This window comes from Ailuropoda melanoleuca, chromosome X, assembly GCF_002007445.2.
Source record: "Ailuropoda melanoleuca isolate Jingjing chromosome X, ASM200744v2, whole genome shotgun sequence".
In the NCBI taxonomy this organism is placed as follows: Eukaryota; Metazoa; Chordata; class Mammalia; order Carnivora; family Ursidae; genus Ailuropoda; species Ailuropoda melanoleuca.
In genome coordinates, this window is record NC_048238.1 from 105565697 (window position 1) to 105582013 (window position 16317).

Here is a 16317-nt window from a genome sequence, read left to right on the forward strand (position 1 = left end):
TTTATTTATTTGACAGAGATAGAGACAGCCAGCGAGAGAGGGAACACAAGCAGGGGGAGTGGGAGAGGAAGAAGCAGGCTCATAGTGGAGGAGCCTGATGTGGGGCTCGATCCCATAACGCCGGGATCACGCCCTGAGTCGAAGGCAGACGCTCAACCGCTATGCCACCCAGGCGCCCCCATCCCTGGTTTCTTATGTAAAGTTCGATGATTCATTAGTTGCATATAACACCCAGTGCACCATGCAATACGTGCCCCTCCTTACTACCCATCACCAGCCTATTCCATTCCCCCACCCCCCTCCCCTCTGAAGCCCTCAGTTTGTTTCTCAGAGTCCATAGATCTTAAGATTGTATGGAACAATCTTAAAATTTGTATGGAACCAGAAAAGACCCCAAATAGCCAGAGGAATACTGAAAAAGAAAACCAAAGCTGGGGGCATCACAATTCCAGACTTCAAGCTCTATGACAAAGCTTTAGTCATGAAGACAGTATGGTACTGGCACAAAAACAGACACATAGATCAATGGAACAGAATAGAGAACCCAGAAGTGGACTGTCAATGCTATGGTCAACTAATCTTCGACAAAGCAGGAAAGAATATCCAATGGAATGGAAAAGACAGTCTCTTCAATAAATGGTGCTGGGAAAATTGGACAGCCACATGCAGAAGAATGAAACTGGACCATTTTCTTACACTATACACAAAAATAGACTCAAAATGGAAGAAAGGCCTAAATGTGAGACAGGAATCCATCAAAATCCTAGAAGAGAGCACAGGCAGCAACTTCTTTTACCTCATCCCCAGCCGCTTCTGGCTAGACTCGTCTCCAAAGGCCGGAAGAACAAAAGCAAAAATTAACTATTAGGACTTCATCAAGATAAAAAGCTTTTGCACAGCAAAGAAAACAGTCAACAAAACCAAAAGACAACTGAGAGAATGGGAGAAGATATTTGCAAATGACTTATAAGATCAAGGGCTAATATCCATAATCTATAAAGAACTTCTCAAACTCAACATCCAAATAACAAATAATCTGGTCAAAGAATGGGCAGAAGACATGAATAGACATTTCTCCAAAGAAGACATACAAATGGCCAACAGACACATGAAAAAAATGCTCCACATCACTCGGCATCAGGGAAATACAATCAAAACCCCACTGAGATACCACCTCACACCAGTCAGAATGGCTAAGAGCAACAAGTCAGGAAGCAACAGGTGTTGGAGAGGATGTGGAGAAAGGGGAACGCTCTTATACTGTTGGTGGGAATGCAAGTTGGTGCCGCCACTCTGGAAAACAGTGTGGAGGTGCCTTAAAAAGTTAAAAATAGAGCTGCCCTACAACTGAGTAATTGCACTGCTAGGTATTTACCCCAAAGGTAGAGATGTAGTGATCCTAAGGGACACCTGCACCCCAGTGTTTGTAGCAGCAATGTCCACAGTAGCCAAACTATGGAAAGAGCCAAGATGTCCATCTACAGATGAATGGATAAAGAAGATGTGATATCGTGTGTGTGTGTGTGTGTGTGTGTGTGTATATAAATACTCAGCCATCAAAAAGGATGAAATCTCATTTACGTGGACATGGATGGAACTGGAGGGTATTATGTTGAGCGAAATAAGTCAATCAAAGAAAGACAATTATCATATGGTTTCACTCATATGTGGAATATAAGGAATAGCACAGAGGATCATAGGGGAAGGGAGGGAAAAGGGAATGGAAAGAAATCAGAGAGGAGGATAAACCATGAGAGACTCTTAACACTAGGAAACAAACAGAGGGTCTCTGGAGGGGTGGGGTGGGGGATGGGGTAACTGGGTGATGGGCATTAAGAAGGGCACATGGTGTGATGAGCAGAGTGTTATATGCAACTGATGAATCACTGAACTCTACCTCTGAAACTAATGATGTACTGTCTGTTGGCTAATTGAATTTAAATAAAATAAAAAGTAAGAAAGAAATAGAAGAAAAGCACACGATTGTGCTGATTTCCGTTTAGTAAATACATGACCATTAATGCCAAGTGAATCATAGGGCTACCCAGAAGTGTCACTTCATTTACCTCATATAGTCATTATCCCTCCTAGAAGACTTGTTTTTTGTTTTTTTTTTAAATTCTAGTTAGTTAACATATAGTGTAATATTGGTACCAGGAGTAGAATTTAGTGATTCATCACTTACACATAACACCCAGTGCTCATCACAAGTGACCTCCTTTTTTAAAGTTTTTTTTAAAAGATTTTATTTAGGGGCGCCTGGGTGGCAGAGCGGTTAAGCGTCTGCCTTCGGCTCAGGGCGTGATCCCGGCCTTATGGGATCGAGCCCCACATTAGGCTCCTCTGCTATGAGCCTGCTTCTCCCTCTCCCACTCCCCCTGCTTGTGTTCCCTCTCTCGCTGGCTGTCTCTCTCTCTCTGTCAAATGAATAAATAAAATCTTTAAAAAAAAAAAAAGATTTTATTTATTTATTTATTTGACAGAGAGAGAGAAAGCAAGAGGGAACACAAGCAAGGGGAGTGGGAGAGGGAGAAGCAGGCTTCCCGCTGAGCAGGGAACCCAATGCGGGGCTCGATCCCAGGACCCTGGGATCATGACCTGAGCCGAAGGCAGACGCTTAAGGGCTAGGCCACCCAGGCGCCCCAACACAAGTGCCCTCCTTAATCCCCATCACCTATTTAGGCCATCCCTCCCGGCCTCACCTACCTCCCGTCCAACAACCCTTAGTTTGTTCTCTATAGTTAAGAGTCTCTTGCGGTTTGCTTCCCTCTCTCTTTTTTTTATGCCCTTTCTCACCACACCTCCAGCACCTCTGTGGCAGCTATGGTTCTGCGCCTGGATCTGCCTACAGGAGAGGAATGCAGCTAGCTCACAGTCTCCCAACTGTGAGCTTCTTCAGGAAACATCTCAGCCTTCCAGGCAAGGCTGCATTCTTCCCAGGTAAGCCCTAACTGATGGCTGAAAATGAGAGAGGTACAGGGCTTTGGCCATTTTGGCCAAGGGAGAACTCTTTAAATCTTCCTCTTTGCCCCAGAGCTCTGCAGGACTTTTGCAAATCTCATCACTGTCTGAGCTTCTCTCCCGATTCTGTTTCCTCCACCCTTCCTTTTCACAGGTGTCCAAACCTACGGCTTAGTTTATTTTAAAAGAAATGTCGTATGCAACATGAAAAAACATTTAAAGCTAACTTGCTTTCTTTCTGGTCTTAGCATTTAGAATGTTTGTTGTAGCAAAAGATTTTTTTTGAAAGATTTAGTGTTCAATCTAGTCAAAAGAAAGCACTGAATCGTCATCTTGCTAATGGTTGCTGTTGCTTAGCTCTGTTCTCTGCAAACCTTTCACTGCACCAAAAGCCTTTCTCCCAGGAGACTAAAGCAGCAGTTCCAACACCAAAAGACCATCACTGACCGAGAGATAACCAAGTGTGACAAGGACTGACAGTTATTTTTCCACACCATTCAGAATAGTAAGGGAGTCTGTACTCCCCTATAGGGCTTTGTCTCCCCAGTGACTGAGACTTGGAAATGCATTTATTGCATTTTGTACTTGTGACTTGACTCTATGATACAGGAATTTTTTTTCTTGAAAGAGAAGCACAGGGCATAAATAGTTTTGTTGGCTTTCTTTTGATTGAATCAGTACCGCATCCATTGGCGGATTCTCATGTAATATTCACACCTCCCATGTGCACAGTGCTTTGCAGTTGGGAGACTTTGCTCTCCAATATTTCATGTGAATCATTTTATAATCTCATGTGGGGACAAGGACAAGTATAATTACCTGTGTCTTACATATAAAGAAAATGAGGTTCATAGAGGTTGGGTCCTTTTCTTTCAATGTAACGTAGCAGGAAGATGCAAAAGCTATTACTAGATCCTAAGTTGTTCAAGTTTGATCGAGACCCTTCTATTGTACTGCGTGGCTTGAGAACTATTACTCTGACAACATACAGGGCGACATCTATTATTTCAGCCCAAGCTTTTATCAAGCGTGGCTTAGTGAATGTTAGCAAGGAGGTACATGAGGGACATTTGTTTCTTTATTCTAGTTTCATGAGATGCAAAAGAAAAGAAAATATGCATTAATAAAAACTCCTTTGAAGTATCATACTTGCATGCCCTGCTTCGGTAGTAAAAGCTGCCAGTTGTTCATATTCACGAAGACTCTATTTTTTGTACAAAAACTAATTTGACTGTGACTCTGAATGAAGGTTTAGTGGATACAATGATTCAGGAATGGAAGAAACAGAATTATCTGCCGCTGGCATTTGTCTACCAAGCAGCATGCTGGACTACTGGAGTAGACTCATCAGTAAGCCATTGGCCATAATATGACCGTTGAAAATATGTCCAATGATTTATTTGGCCCTGGGAAACTAATGAAATCGAGCAGTTATGCAAGGGTTTTTTGGTTCCTTTTATAGCTCTCCAACTAAGCAGAATAAATTCACTAGGATTAAGAAGTTAAATTTATAATAATTTAAGAAAGCCAGTGAAATTTTTAAATGGGTAGTTATATTAAAGGGAAATAAAAAAGATATATAATAAAGCTTATGGAAATATGATTTATCCAGGAGAAGGAATTAGGAACTGGAGATATCTTATTTGTATTTATGCGAGCAGTATGTGGATACCATCTTGTAGTGAAAGATGACCTCAAACATGCAGAATATAAGATAAAAAAAAGCATGCCTTTATTTCCCTTTTCTTTCTCAGAGATAACAACTGTGAACATGTACAAATGAACATTTTTATGCCAATTGGACTTTGTTCTGTGTATGATTCCATCACTCTCCTACTTTCACTAAATGGTTTGTACCACTAAATTCACTGGTAGAATTAATATTACAGATCTTCCTATGTCAGTGCATATGTCATTGTGTTTAACTGTATCATATTAGGGGCACCTGGGTGGCTCAGTCAGTTAAGCTTCTGACTCTTGATTTCAGCTCAGGTCATGATCTCAGAGTCGTGACATCGAGCCCTGTGTGGGCTCTGCGCTGGCAGTGGAGCCTGCTTGAGATTCTCTGTCTTCCTCTCCCTTTGCCCCTCCACCCTCCACTTGCATGGATAAAAAAGAAAAAATAAATGTATCATGTTGATCCACAGTATAGATGATACTATAATTTATTTAGCCACTCCCCAATTAATAACCATGTACGTAGTCACCCAGCAGATGTGGTGAGCAGCATTGTATATGCCTCTCGGTTCACATAAGGGTAAATGCCAAGAACTCAAATCATGGGTTTGAAGCATCCGTGCATTTAAATTGTATGTAGACCCCACCAATTGCTCTCTGAGAGGACTAACCATTTATGTTATCCCCAATAACATATGAGACTAAATGTTTACTGACAAAGGTGTATATTATTATAATTCAAAAATTTTGTTTATAATTTTGTTTGTGTCCTTTCCATTTTTGTCTTGGTTTGTCTACCTAAAGGTGTGCCAATTTTGTTTATCTTTTCAAAGAACCAACCCTTGGTTTTTGTCAGTCTTTTCTATTATCTTTCTAATGCTCTATGTAATTTATTTCTGTTGTAATCTTCATCGTTTCCCTTCTGGTAACTTTGGGCTTAGTTTGTTCTTATTTTAAAGGTTCCTTGTGGTATAAAGTGAGGTTGCTTATTTCAGATCTTCCTTTTTTCTTCATGTATGTGTTTATCTCTACAAACTTTCTTTTAAGTACTGTTTTCTTTCTCGCTATATCCATAAGTTTTGGGTATGTTGTGATTCCATTTTCATTTATCTCAAGATATTTCTTTACTTCCATTTTGATTTCTTTTTTGATTTGTTGGTTATTCAGGGTTGTGTTGTTTAATTTCCATGCATTTGTGAATTTTCCAGCCCTCCTTCTGTTACAGATTTCTAGTTTCATTCCATTATGGTCAGAAAAGATACTTGATATAATATCTACCTTCTTGAATTTTTTGAGACTTGTTTTGTGGCCGAGCATATGGTCTATCCTAGAAAATGTTCCAGGTGTGCTTCAAAAGACTGTGTATTCTGCTATTGTTGGATGGAATGTTCTGTATATGAGTGTTAGGTCCATTTGGTCTAAAGTGTCGCTTGCATCTGCTGTTTCTTTATTGATTCTCTACCCGGATGACCATCACATTGTTGGGAGTGAGGTAGTGAAGTCCTCAAATATTATTGCTGTTTGTTTCTCCTTTTAGCTTTGTTAGCATTTGCTTTGTATATGCAGGTGCTCTGGTATTGGGTGCATAAACACTTAAAATTGTTATATCTTCTTGATGGCAAATAAGTAAAGATTTAAATGTAAGACCTAAAACCATAAAACTCCTGCACAAAAAATAAGAAAAACCTTCCTTTACATTGGCCTTGACAACGATTTTATCTATCTGACACCGAAAGCACAAGCAACAAAAGCAAAAAACCCAAAAAACCCCCAAACAAAACAAACACAAAAACAACAACAACAAAAAAAAACCCAGGTGGGACTACATCAAACTAAAAAGCTTCCGCACAGCAAAAGAATCAACAAAATGAAGAGGCAACCTACAGAATAGGAGAAATAATTTGTAAGCCACATATCTGATTAGGGTTTAATATCCAAAATATATAAAGAACTCCTACAATTCAATAGCAAAAAGACAAATAATTCAATTAAAAATGGGCAAAGAACCAGAATAGACATTTTTCCAAAGAAGATATTCAAATGGCCACCAGGTATATGAAAAGATGCTTAGCATCACCAATCACCAGGGATATGTGATTATAAGCCACAATGAGATATCATTTCATAACTTTCAGAATAGCTGTTATAAGATGGACAAGAGATAGCAAGTGTTGACGAGGACGTCGAAAAATGGAACTTTTCTACATTGTTGGTGGAAATTTTAATTGTTGCAGCCACAATAGAAAACAGTAGAGAGGCTCCTCAAAAAATGAAAAATAAAATTATCAGTGATTCATTAATCCCTCTTCTGGGTTTTTCTCTGAAGGAAATAAAATAACTATCTCAAAGAGATATCTGTAGCCCTGTATTTATTGTAGCAGCATTATTTACAACAACCAAGACATAGAAACAACCTAAGTGTCCAAAGACGGATGGATGAAGAAAATGTGGTGTATATATACAAGGGAATATTACTTAGCCATAAAAAGAAGGAAATCCTGCCATTTGCCAAACATGGATGGACCTTGAAAGCATTATGCTAAGTGAAGTAAATCAAACAGAGTAAGACAAATACTATAGGAGGGAATTTATATGTGGAATAAAAAAAAAAAAACCCCGACAACATGGGGCTCCTGGGTGGCTCATTCAGTTAAGTGACCAACTCTTGACTTTGGCTCAGGTCAGGGTCTCAGGTCATTCCTCTCATGTGAGATTGAGCTCTGAGTCAGGCTCCATGCTCAGTGCAGAGTCTGCTCGAGATTCTCTCTCTCCCTCTCCCTCTGCTTTTCCCCCACTCGCACTCTCCCTCTGTCTCTCTCTCTCTCAAAAAAAAAAAACACCAACCAAAAAACAAAATCTTTAAGACAAAACAAAAAACAACAGCACACATGCACTGATGGAAACAGAACAGACTGGTGGTTGCCAGAATTAGGGGATAGAGGTGAGGGAAATGGAGGAAGGGGGTCAAAGGGTAAAACTTCAGCTATAAGATGAATAAATTCTGGGGGTATAATGTAAAGTGTAGTGACTGTTAGTTTATAATGCTCTATTACATATTTGAAAGTTGTTGGGACAGTAGTTTTTTTTAAAGATTTTATTTATTTGACAGAGAGAGAGCACACAGGAGTTGGGGGGAGGGGCAGAGGGAGAGGGAACAGCAGACTCCCTGCTGAGCAGGGAGCCCAATGACAGGCTTGATCCCAGGACCCCGAAATCATGACCTGAGCCAAAGGCAGACTCTCAACCAACTGAGCCACCCAGGGGCTCTGGGAGAGTAGATTTTAAAAGTTTTCACCGTACACAGACAAAAACGCTAACTATGTGAGATGATGTATGTGTTAACTAACCTTATTGTGGTAGTTATTTCTCAACATATGCATTATATAAAATCACTACATTGTATACCTTAAATTTATACAATGTTATATGTCAATTATATCTCAATAAAGCTGGAAAAAAATTAAGATTTTGCCTATCTGATGAACAAAAAATTCTTATGCTTGGTATTAATTCTAATTTTCCTAATTAATAATTACAATGGATGTAAATTTTAGATATTTATTGTCCATATGATCCTCCTGTGAAATGTCTTTATGGTTTTTGCTTAGTTTCTTACTGAGTTTTTGCCTTTGACTTCAGGTTGGGGGAGGGGCAGAGAGAGAGAGAAAGAGAGTCTTGAGCAGACTCCACACTGAGCACAGAGCCTGAAGTGGGGCTCGATCCCATGACCCTGAGGTCATGACCTGAGTCGAAGCCAAGAGCCAGACACTCAACCGACTGCACCACCCAGACACCCCATATTCTGAATTTTAATCATGTCTGTCGTTCATGTCTTACATATTTTCTCTCAGCCTTCCCCTTATATTTTGCTTTTCCTTATGGTGTCAATAATTAAATGATAAGGACTTACATACTCAAATCTGTTGGTTTTGCTCTGTAGGCTTCTGGGTTTTGTGTCTTACTTAGGAAGGCCTTTTCCCCTTTGAAACAATGAAAAAAATTCTCTTAATTTTTCCAGTATGTTAAAACTGTGTAGTTTTCATACCCAAGTGTTTCATCTGTATGGAGTTTAATTTTTTAATGATCTGATGAAAAGATCCCATCATGTTTTTTATAGGTAGACAATTGTCCCAAGACTATTTGACAAATATTTAATTTATCCCTGACTTGATATACGTCAAATTTTTCTATAAACCTGTATTTGTTTTTAGACTTTATTTTATGTTCCACTGATGTATTTTTCTAGTCCTCTGCCAGTGGTACACTCTCTTAATTACTATAACTTTACAGGTAGGGCTACTCCCTTATGCCTATTGTGCTATATGAAATATGTTCCCTCTATTCCCATGCATTTTCTTTTCCAAATAAATTTTTGAATGAGCTTGCAAAGTTCTATAGCAAAAAGTCTAGATTTTTTAAAAATTGGAACTTGCATTAATTTTACAGATTATCTTTGGTTACATTCCCTTTCTCATTCATAAAGTTAAATACTTGTGCATTTATTTGGTCTTCTCTTTTTCTCTAAGAATGCATTCAGATTTCATAAAGACTTGCCAATTGTGTCTTTTTTTAAAATCCTGGCTCTTATACAGGCAACAGAAGTACAAATATATAAATTGGACTACATCAAAATTAAAAACTCTGTGCATCAAGGGATGCAACAGGGTGAAAAGTCAACCTATGGAATGGGAGAAAATATTTGCAAATCATATATCTGATAAGGGTTAATATCTAGACTATATAAAGAACTCCTACAACTCAAGAACCACAAAAACCAAATATCTGAATAAAAAATGAGTGGGGTGCCTGTGTGGCTCAGTTGGTTAAGCGGCCAGACCTTGATTTTGGCTCAGCTCATGAACTCATGGGTCATGATCTCATGTGTCATGAAATTGAGCCCCGGGTCAGGCTCTGCTCTCAGCAGGGAGTCTGCTTGGGGATTCCTTCCCTCTGCCCCTTCCCCCCACTTGCACTCACTCTTGCTCTCTAAAATAAATAAATAAATAAATAAATCTTTTTAAAAAATGAGCAAAGGACTTAAATAGAAATTTCTCCAAAGAAGATATACAAATGGCTAACAACCACGTGAAAAGATGTTTGACATCACTAATCATTAGGGAAATGCAAATGAAAACCCCAAATGAGGTATCAACTCACACCCAGCTAGAGTGGCCGGTATCAAACAAACAAACAAACAAACCAGAAGATAACAAGTGTTGGTGAAGATGTAGAGAAACCGGAACCTTTGTGCACTATCGGTGGGGACGTAAAATGGGGCAGCTGCTGTGGGAACCAGTATGGCAGTTCCTTAAAACACTAAACATAGGATGGTCATATGATCCAGCAAGTCCGCTTCTGGGTAACTACCCCCGATGTTACAATGGTATCTCAAAGAAACATATGTACACACATTTCTAGCAGCATTATTTACAATAGCCAAAAGGTGGAAGCAAACAAATGCCCATTGATCGAGGAGCGGATAAACCACATGTGGTATATACACGCAATGGAATACTACTCCTTAAAGAAGAGAATTCGAATGTGCTACAACATAGATAAAACTTGAAGCCATTCTATGAAGTGAGATGGCCAGTCACAAAGAGACAAGTACTGTGTGATCCCATTTATGTGGGGTATGTAGGGTGAAATTCATAGAAAGAGCAGAACAGTGGTTGCCAGGGGCTGGGGGGCACTCAGTGTTTAATGGCAATGGAGTTTCAGTTTTCCAAGATGCACAAGTTCTGGAGATCGTTTGCAAACACTGTGAAAATATTTAACCCTACTGAACTAGACACTTAAACATGATTAATACAGTCAATTGTGTGTTATATGTATTTTATCACGATTTGAAAAACTGGCTTTTGGCTTTATTAATCAAGTCAATGTTTCTAATGTTTTCCATGAATGAATTTCGACTTTTATTTGTTCGAAGTCCTCCCTTTTGCTTTCTTTGCAACAATTTCATTCTATTTATTAGCATTTAGAGTAAAAAAGAAATGTGTTCATCTCTCTCAATTTCTGTTGATTGAGAACAACCGTCAAAATTTTCTTTTATTTCCAGAATTTTTATTTTATATTTTTATTATTTTTATTTTTTGCAGATTTATTCATTTATTTTGGGGGGGGGGCAGAGGGAAAGGAAGAGAGAGAGAGAATCTCAAAGTAGACTCCCCGCTGAGCACACAGCCCCATGCAGGGCTTGAATTCACCACCCATGAGGTCATGACCAGAGCCGAAATCATGAGTTGGACACTTAACTGACTGAGCCACCCAGGTGCCCCTATTAATGTTCTTTAAATGTTGCTAGGCTCAGAAAGACTTCTGGATGCTTTATCTTTTAGATTTTAGATTGAACATTTTGTCAATACTAAAAATTGTCCTAAAGTGCTCTTTATACAATTCAATCTTTTTGGATGTGTTCTCCTTTGTATTAATATCAACACACTGCTTCTTCCCAGTAGGTTGTTGGCTGGTGTATTCATTTTTTGTTCTTTCTGTACCTTAATTTTCAATCATTCTCTGTCCTGTTGGTATAGATCTGCCTCTCATCAGAAAAAACACACCTGGATTTTGAAAATCGACTCTGGAAGCCCCTACTTTGTAATAGTGGAATTTAACACATATGCATTTACTGTTATTGCCAATTTGTTTTTTTTTAAGATTTTTATTTATTTCTTCCTAGAAGAGTCCATTCTCATCCAGTCACTGAAAAGAAGTCTGAGCAACATTCCCATGACTCAATCTGGTTTATGGACTGAGAGATGTCTTGGCGTCAAGGGTATTTCTACTTCTTTTTTTTTTTTTAAAGATTTTATTTATTTATTTGACAGAGATAGAGACAGCCAGTGAGAGAGGGAACACAGCAGGGGGAGTGGGAGAGGAAGAAGCAGGCTCCCAGCGGAAGAGCCTGACGTGGGGCTCGATCCCAGAATGCCAGGATCACGCCCTGAGCCGAAGGTAGACGCTTAACGACTGAGCCACCCAGGCGCCCCCAATTTGTTTGATCTTATTCCTGTCCCCTAATTTTATATTGTCTGTTTGCTATGCCTTTATTATTTTGCTTTCTCTGCCTGTCATTTGTTGGACTGATCAAAATCAGAGGGAGAGGGAGAAGGAGAAGCAGGCTCTCCAATGAGCAGGGAGCTTGATGCAGGGTTCAATCTAAGGACCCCAGGATCATGACCTGAGCAGAAGGCAGACACTTCACTGACTGAACCATCCAGGCACTCTAATGCTTTAAAATTTTTATATATGCTTAAGCTCCTATTTTTTTTTTATAAGCATCTAGAACTAATCAGTATTTTTATGCTCCCTCTGAAAAAGGAGAAAGTCTATTAGTTTCTCCCATTCCCTTAAGATCCCTTGTGTAGTCTTCATCTCAGGTTTTTGTTCTATATTCTCATCAGTGGAAACACATTTATTTAGATGCATCCAGAAATTATACTGCATTCTTTGCTCACCACTCATGTGTCCAGTATCTCCTTCCCTCCTTCCTTCCTTCCTTGTTCTTTTGTTTTGTTAGAATGAGTTACCAAACTTCTTTTGAAGAGGGTCTCTGGTTAGTAAAGTTTCTGATTTCTTGTTTGTCCAAACATGTCTTCGGCTTACCCTCACATTTGAATAGTGCCTTGGCTAGATAACTGTTGTTTAGGTTCAAAATCATTGTCATGCAGAATTACTAATGGTAAGTCTGGTGCTGGTCTGATTTTGTTTTCCTTCTCTGGAGGCTTTTCAGATTTAGACATCTGAAATATTGCCAGGATGTGTCCAGATGCGGGGGTGGTGGTGGTGGTCCTGTCTTCATTCGTTCACTCTGTGTGATATTCACATTGAAATGTTCTGTTTCCTCCACTATAGGGATTGTTCCTCTGCGAGCTCTCAGATTATTTCCTCTTATCCATTCACTAGGTTCTTGTTCTCTTGACTCCTATTATTGGTTTTGGGAATTTATATCTCTGAATATTCCCCCCTCCCCAGCATTCCATGCCTTGTCACTTTTTCTATATTCTAAGAGATTCCCTCAACTTTATCCTCCAGATCATGAATTCAGTTTTTCCCTGTTCCTATTTTGTTATTCGGACCTTTTATTAAATGTTATATTTCACCAGTCATAGTTTTAGTTTTTTTGTTTTAAATATTTTATTTATCTGAGAGAGAGAGTGTGTGTAAGAGAGTGAGAGCATGAGCCGGAGGGAGGGCAGAGGGAGAAACAGACTCCCCACTGAGCAGGGAGCCAGACTTGGGGCTCAATCCCAGGACCCCGGGATCATGACCTCAGCCGAAGGCAGATGCTTCACCCGCTGAGCCAACCAGGCGCCCCAAGTCTGTTCTTTTTAATGAATGAAATCTCCATTCACATTCTTCTAAGTATGTGCACTTCTCCTTTCTCCCTAAATTACCTATTTCCTATAGAGTTAGCTGTGGACCTTTGTCCAGGTTACACATTTTGGTTCTTTTCTTTTGTCTTCCTTGTTTCTCTCAGATCTGAAGATCTTTTTTTTTTAAAGATTTTATTTGCTTTGACAGAGAGAGACAGCCAGCGAGAGAGGGAACACAAGCAGGGGGAGTGGGAGAGGAAGAAGCAGGCTCCCAGCGGTGGAGCCCGATATGGGGCTTGATCCCAGGACTCTGGGATCACACCCTGAGCCAAAGGCAGACGCTTAACAACGGAGCCACCCAGGCGCCCCAGATCTGAAGATCTTTATTTTGAATGAAGGTCTGCATAGATTAGTGTAGACCTGAGAGGAGCACGTCTGTTGGGCCAATAGTACTGTCCTCCAAGTTAAGGCCGGTAGGTGACTGAGGCTCTGCGTGAGTGGTTGGAGGGTGTCAGCCGGAAGGCCGCTCCGCCAGGTGTGTTGGCTCAGAGGCTTCTGTAATCCGCTGCCGGTAAGCGGGCTCTACGCTGCTGGTGGAGTGTACCTCTCTTCTAGGCAATGCTGCTCTCCCCACCCATCCACATACCACACCACACACACACACACGCACACGCGCACACACACACACACACGCCTGCACGCGCGCGCTTCCTGTGGAGGCCCATCACTACTGCACGGCGTTCTCTGCTTCTCCATCAGGTTCCTATACTCTTGGAAGGAGCTTTGTCCAGTCGTGCAGATCATTTTGGTTTTAGTTGAAGGTCAAATGCCATGATTGTGTATGTGTGTGTATGCGTGTGTGTGTGTGTAGCTATGGGGATTGCTGGGAGAGGATGGCTTTCTCTTACATTCTGAATATTATCCATGAATTACCTTGAAAAATTTCCCAGGGATCCCTTGGGCTCTCTGTCTTCTCCATCCTTGGAGTTCCTCTAATTCTGTCATGACCTTAGAAGTGGTTTGTTCCTTCCTGTTCTTTGGGCCATGTTTTCTCTTGTTTCTTTATCTCAGACAATCCAGTTGCATTTCCTTCAAGAAGCTCTTCAGAATGCCCGAGTCCTTGGTTGTATTTCCTCTTGGTTTTTGGTGTCCTTGTGGGTATGTGTGCATTGGGTGGGGGGTGGGGGAGATGTGTATAGCACACACGTACAACCGTTCTGTCAGTGTTCTCAATTTGAGCAGAAGTTCGGGTAGACCAGGTAGTTGAAAACTGGCAGCCATGCTTTCCTCAGCATGCTTTCCAGATGCATTTTCTCCAACGCTCCAACACCACTGGAACATAAGCTCCATGTGGACAGGGACCATCGGGTGTCTTTGTCCGCTGCTAGATTCCTAGTGCCTAGCACAGCACCCAGCCCAGAGTAGCTGCCCAGTAAATCTTCGTTGAATGAAAACCCTATCAGTAGGATTTTACTACAGTTAGCAGATGGTGAAACTTAAGCTCAGACAGGCTTATTAGCCTCCTCTAGGGTGTAAGCACTGGAGAGAGGATGCAAATACGGGTCCATATGTCCTAAGCTTGCTCTTATGTACCTCAATACTATTATAAGGGATTCTTTCAGTGGAACTCTAGAAAAGAGGTACGAACAGTTGGTCCAGAGCTCAGTTTTTCTCTCTGTAATGACGTTGTGCATCAAGATTTGCTCTTGTGTTTGATGCAAAACAGTAATCTTTTCTCTAGGGCAATGGATACAGATTTTAGGTGGGAGAGATGTGGCTTTAGAGCAGTTCATATTAATAAGGCCAGAAACTTTTAGTTTTTTCTGGGTTCAGAGTGACCCCGCAATGTGATATGATTAATGTAAACATTTACTTTAGGGCAAATATATGGAAGTATGATGCCCAAGTCAAGTCCCACTGTATCCTATATTCCTCTGCGAGTTCTATCTCTGGGACATTAACAAACCATGTCACATGTGAATAGTAAAGGACCAGGTACACTTTCCATCTGGCCTTATTTGTGTTTCCAATTTCCACTTCTCTGTTTGCACCCCTTCACTCAGATACTGCCTTTGTTCAGGACCTCGCCATTCTTTGCCATTCCAACAACCCACCGACTTGTCTCTCTGTGCACAGTCTTGTCACCTCCGATCCATCCTCTACCCAGCAGCCAGAGCGATCTTCCAAAAACAAAAACCAGATCACAACATACCTCTTATTAAATCCCTTTAATGACTCCCTGAGGGTCTCAAATAAAATAGCATTAGTGGTGATGACCTGTATGATCTGGCCCTTCTACTCTCTCTGGCTTTATTTCCCATCACTCCCTTCCCTCGCCCTGGGGGAAGAAGCAACGCTGAACTGCAGTTGAGGTAATTTGATGAATTGAGGTCGTGTAGTGCAGATACTCAGCATGAATACATTATATCGTCTGCGTGCCTTCCTACGTTATATGGCTACGTGTTATTCGGTGCTGCGGATATGAGGGTATAGGTCTCAGAACCCAATTGGATAAATACAATCAATACAATTACTTGCAAATGCTCATTCATCAAGAGTGGCAAATTGGCTAGATTCCAGAAAATGTAAATCTTAATCTCCTAAGTCTTTTTCTTTTCTTTTTTTAAAATTTATTTGACAGAGCAAGAGAGCATAAGCAAGGGGAACAGCAGAGGGAGAGAGAGAGGCAGGCTCTGCACTGAGCAGAGTGCCCGATGCAGAGCTCTATCCCAGGACTCGGAGGTCATGACCCGAGCCGAAGGCAGACGCTTCGCCGACTGAGCCACCAGGCGCCCCTCCTAAGCCTTTCTCTCAGTTACAGACATGTTAGAGTTCATTGGCATATGGGAGGCAGTGGCTAAGCGCAGGCCAGAAGGTCCAGGCTCAAATCTAGAGAAGTCCAAGAGTCCTGGGCGCCTGAGTCCTAGCAGTTTAGGGAAAGGAGGTTGGGTAAGGCAGGTCAGCACAGTGTTTACTCTGGTTGGGTTCTTGTCTTATTTTGGGTTTCCTTGTCCCCGTTCCAGCTTATTGTGACCAGAAAGAACTCAGGGTCTTTCACATGAATTTCATGCCCCCTTTAGCCAACCACAATAAATAGAGTCATTCATCGAGCCATTGGATCTTTTGGCGTTCACGAGGACACTACGGTGAGACAGAGGCTCTGTTAGGTGCTGAGGTGCTTAGCTGCAGTGCTAGTTTCTGTAACAAGCAGCCCTAACATCTGCATGGCTGAACCCTAGAAAAGTTGAACTTTTGCTGCGATCGCAGTCCTGTGTCAGGCAGTGGGAGAGACTTTTCTCCATGCAGCCGTTCGGTGAGCTGGGCTCCTTTTATCTTGAGTCTCACCCTCTTCTTGGTCCTT